The sequence below is a fragment of the Papaver somniferum genome, unplaced genomic scaffold (assembly GCF_003573695.1).
Source record: "Papaver somniferum cultivar HN1 unplaced genomic scaffold, ASM357369v1 unplaced-scaffold_22, whole genome shotgun sequence".
NCBI classification, from domain to species: domain Eukaryota; kingdom Viridiplantae; phylum Streptophyta; class Magnoliopsida; order Ranunculales; family Papaveraceae; genus Papaver; species Papaver somniferum.
Window position 1 is genome coordinate 1,520,992 of NW_020632152.1, and position 5,221 is coordinate 1,526,212.

Below are 5,221 nucleotides of genomic sequence, written 5' to 3' on the forward strand. Positions count from 1 at the left end.
TGGTCAAGTCCTAAGTATATACATAGTCAAGGCATGTGCATTAAGAATGAAAAGTTAATGCACATGGTTTTTTTCCCCATTCAGTCACTTCTAAGAGATTATGCAACATGGTTTTTTTTCTCTCTCTCGTAAGTTTTTTTCTTTAATATGAAAATCTAGATTTTGAGAATCTCTTTTCTCCATAGCTTCATGTAATTGCTTAAGATCCTTATTGTATTATTTCTCACGCAACTAACAATATAGGAGAACCATGTTGCATAGTATTAGGAACACTATAACAGTAACAAAAAAATAACATTCTAAATCACTACATGTTGCTGACCTTGGTCACCATCGGCGTAATTACTTTGTTCTTTCTAGTGACACTGGAATTGATGCAGGGGCAGTAGTGCATCAAGAATATTTTCAGGCATGTCAGCTGCAAGATCTAAGGTATCTAGAGGGTACATATACAGAAAATAATTGAATGGATTGAGTATACGTTAGATATACAGGTCTTCAATGAAATCTTCTCAAGCCATCAAAAAAGAAATCAAAAATAAAGTAAAAGATTTCAGGTTAGACAAAGACCAAAAATATATATAAGAACCCAAACTAAGAACATAAATCACAATATAAGAATCCATAGTAGCCTAGGATGGAGCACGATGGTAGAATATAAACCTTTCCACATTACAATTAGTAGAACAGTATGCGGAGATGCATATATAACCATCATCACTTGTCTTACAAAAGTTTATCTTAGGAGATTCCATTTCAGAATGGTCATACACGAAAGCCGACTTGAGAGTGTTGTTTTGAAGAAGCTTTCTTCCCTCTTCAAATTTTACTTACACCCGTTCTCGTTCTTCTCCTGCCTGTGCAGCAGCACCAGCCTGTCGAAGTCGTTCGGTTTTTGAAGTAGACGCACCACTATCCTGTCTACGAAGACATTTAGTTTTCTAAATAGGCGATGTGTCCAGCACGGCCTCTTTTCAAGAACATGATGCTACTGTTCGTAGGATATAACATTAAATACCATGAATATGAAAATAACCATTTAAAAAAAAGCTTTAGTAGAAGCAACTGGTGGATAGTTTAGTGTCTTCTTTAGCTTGAACGTGGCAACTCCTGTTTATACCTGCAGAAATAGAGGCACAAACCAAGTCAGCAGCATGTTGTATCCTTGAATATGTAATATCTAATCACTGAAAGATTCATACATTTAAAAAGACAAAATGTTGCAAGCCCCATATGAAGTATGATTAATGCTTGTTATGAAAGCAAGGGGCGGATGAATTCCACTAAAACATAGCAAGTTCACTGACGGTGGTTTCAAACCTGTGGGCGGATGAATTCCACTAAAGTTTTATGATCTTCATTTATGCAATGTAGAAAAAAAATTCATTAAATTTTGGAGAAGATCTAGAGATTGAACATAATCATGGGATTTTAGAAGAGATAAGATGTATCAGAAGACTCAATTTATGGGAAGAAACATTATAATAGGTCGGAGCTATTTGGCTTATACAATGTCCAATTACTAATCCAAATAAATCTTTTGAGACGTTGTATCAGAGAAAATCACTTTAATTTTTCCCATTATAGAAAAGAAAACTCACACAGTGGCAGTAAAGAAACCAACTGCAGGAAGGCAGTTGCAATCTTTTTAATATTTCAATCCAGATAAAATATTCAATCTCTTAGATAATTTTTTTGATCTATGTCTTCTTCATCTAAATCCAAGCTCGTTCCCTTTTTCAGTCCTTTAATGCATTTTCAACTTGAGTTATTTGTTCCTGCCACTGCATCAGAATTTTGTGTGTTAATAACAACGAATCCAGACTGCTAAATGTCAAGACGGATTTACATTTCATGTACTTATAGTTGTTGAATTATGGAAAAAATGGATACCTTCTACTTTATATCTGTGATCCTAACTATTATCTTAACTCAAGCAGCCTTCTCTGCCTGCCATTTAAACTCAATCACAAACCCCACCAAAACTTCCTATCCATTCCCAGCTTCTTAACTCAATTTGCACCAACTCCAGTTACTGCAACAACACAGACCCAACACCAGACCCGAGTCTTCAATTCTTCCATGTTCACAATCAATGATACAGATGCAACACCAACACAGCACCAAAAGCGTTACTTGCAACTACTAAAATGCACCATAAACAGGTCAAACTTCAGTCCCATAACCCGCTTCTAAAATCATGTCCTAAACATACATCTACATTCATTCTGTAATACCAACACCAAAGTCTCTTCGCTGAGCATCCATATCAAAGCCAACTCCATCAGTTGCACCAAAGTCTCTTCACCTAGCGATTTCAGACTTAATTCTCTGGAGTTTAAATATGGAGGTAAATCCCAAAAAAGTGCCCCAGCCATGACTATTGCGTGTTGTAAACTAATCAACAAAGGGAAATTTGCATAATATAAAAAATTCATTCAATTTAATCCAACAATTAGAAAACAAATTTGATATACCTTAATCAATAAGTACAATCACAGTTTTGAAAGAAATCTCCCTCCGTTATTATGATTGTAACTCGGGTTACTACTACATCTTTTTTTCCTTTACTGCAAGATAAACTGACATTGGAAAATCCAGCTACAAAATGTGTAGAATAAAACCTCTCCGTCTCTCCCATTTGGGGATGATAAACACCAAATCCTCCACCATGATTAGCCGCTTCTGTTATACTACATGAGTTACCAATGTTGGTTTAAAGTTCTCCGTCTATCTATTTAATAATCCATATTTTGGGTACGTGGAGGTTGGTTCCACATTTGTTACATGATTAGTTAAGATCATTTTCAAGCAATCAGAAATGCAAAAACTACGACGCTGCCGTATTAGTGCATTTAAATCAAGAAAACGGCAGTGTTGAAAGTAACTTAAACTCAAAATAATTTATGCTACTTCCATAAAGCACTTCACTGAAAAAATGAAAATGAAACAACTATCACTAACCTTTGCAATTGGATATTTATGACCATGCCTATAATATTGTCTGTCATGGATGCAGCCTCCTGGAATCTAACCTTATGCATGATAACCTGCAAACCAGAACATGAAAAACATAAAGGGTATGGTTAATAGATTTATATCAGTAGGAGTTCAGTGGATGTCAGAAAATAGGTGACATCTTCCAACATCATGCATAGTTTAAGCTAGAACCAAACATCACCTCCAAGTTATCTTTATCTTTAACGTGTCCATATTGTGTTCATATCTATTGCTTCACCAAGCTTCTGAAGGCAACTTGTTATTCGGTGTTCAGTGGATGTCAGAAAATAGGTGACATCTTCCAACATCATGCATAGTTTAAGCTAGAACCAAACATCACCTCCAGGTTATCTTTATCTTTAACGTGTCAATATTGTGTTCATATCTATTGCTTCACCAAGTTTCTGAAGGCAACTTGTTATTAGGTGTCATCGTATAATCCAACTTTCCTATAAAAGCCAACAACAATGTGTAAAAAAAAGACAAAAGGGAGAAAAAGATGTCCAGAATAAACCAATTTTGATGTACGATGGGAACGCTCCTCGCATACTTCTTCCTACTACATGGAAAACTGGAAAACACAATTCACATCTGACATCCCTATACATCCCTATTCCTAACCGGGGAAAACAATGAGAAACAAAAAGGCCCACCACGGTAGCCAACAGAACACTTCGGCAAATGAGCATAATATAAGCCGATAGAGATTAGACAATAAAAACCATGAGCAACACAATACCTGCAGAAGAAATACACCGACCACAAACAGTTAAAACAAATGTGGACATGCCTCCGAAAATTTAATTTACTACCTTCATCGTTATAATTATCGTTAGACCAAGAAAACTACGACGATGTCGTGCGTATTAGTGCTTACCTTGGAAACCATGGATACACGCTCCTTGAGAAGAACTGTGCTTCTTGCACATAGTAGGTGGTACCTATATATAAGAATAGAAATCCGTAAATGTAAGCGAGTAATCTATATAAAAAAAAAAGACACAACAATGTAGCTATATAACAAATTTTATATAGGACTGCTAAAAGGTCCAAACCTACCAACGTTAATGGATGTCCTTTGTGGAAGAAGGACATTAAAGCTGAAAACAGATAACAAACTTTCTCATATCATCTTTCAACCCAATGTTGGATACACTTCGGCTTAGGTAATGAAAAAAGACATAATAACTTGCTTCCTATTAGCTTGGTCTCCATAAGATTTTTTCTTATGTCAATCAACATTAATCTCCGCTGTTTGAGCCGAGATGGGATGACTCAAAATTAAACAAACCCGTACTTAAGAATTCAAAAAATAAGTAAAGCTTAACTCACAAAATAAAAAACAGAGCGTGTTCAGTAAAACTAAGAACATGTAATTAAAAATCATACCTGATGTGCCTTACTTCTTCAAAACCTAAACACTAAAAATAATAATTTGGACATAAACTGTAAAAATTCATCCTTGAAAAATCAAATATCATGAATGTAGAGAAAACCAAAGAAAAATAAATTAGAGAAATGGAAAATAGGGTTAGGGTTTTGTACCGAACACCTTGTCAGTGAAAATCGTTGGAAAGCGAAAACCGTCATGGTGGAAACTACGACAACCGTTTTTCAGCGAAGAAGAAAAGTAAAATACTCGAAAACCTTGGTTAGCAGGCGGAAAAAGCCTTGTGACATCCGTATTGAAGTCTGATATTTGATGATGAACATCCATGGTTTGTTGCAGAAGAATGGCAGAGGGAAGGTTTAGGATGAACGAATAGTCTTAAGAGAGAAGACGTCAATGAGAAAGTAAGAGATCCAAAGAAAAAATTGGGAGAGAAAGTTTTTAAGAAGAGACGGACGTACGGTTAGGTTTTTCTTTGTTTTTTTTTTTTATGATAAATACAAAAATTTCTTTTTTGTGTGGAAAAGAGTCTTGTTTTTCTCTCTTTTGAGGAAAAGTGAAACGGAACAATTCTGTGAGTGGGTGAGGGTCACCGTTCAACATGGAACCTTATGAACTTAGGACTTTAAAGGAGTTAGATTCTATTCCTGGCTATGATGATAGAGGACATATGACTAAACCCAAAATTGTTAATGGATGGCCTTACATAATTTTACGTAGTATTTCTTTTCGTCTTAAAATAGAAGCGTAACCCACCCTATTACTGTGATTAATTTTTATCATTGTTTTATCATTTTTTCGGCTTACTCCAACATATTAAATTTTGTTTAG

At 35.3% G+C, this 5,221-nt stretch overlaps 1 long non-coding RNA gene across 4 annotated transcripts; it reads right to left on the reverse strand.

The window, feature by feature from the left end:
- Window positions 1-558: 558 nt before the first annotated feature.
- LOC113340579 lies at window positions 559-4,844 on the reverse strand. 4 transcript variants are annotated; one of them, XR_003355562.1, is made up of 8 exons: window positions 4,060-4,844; window positions 3,878-3,941; window positions 3,182-3,449; window positions 2,965-3,050; window positions 2,478-2,693; window positions 1,894-2,397; window positions 1,602-1,784; window positions 559-1,120 (listed from the first exon to the last, which is right to left on the reverse strand). It is a non-coding gene; the product is annotated as an uncharacterized LOC113340579 (long non-coding RNA). The 4 variants fall into 4 exon arrangements; XR_003355564.1 differs by having other exon boundaries at window positions 2,478-2,685; window positions 3,182-3,739; XR_003355563.1 differs by having other exon boundaries at window positions 1,894-2,308; window positions 3,182-3,739.
- Window positions 4,845-5,221: the final 377 nt, after the last annotated feature.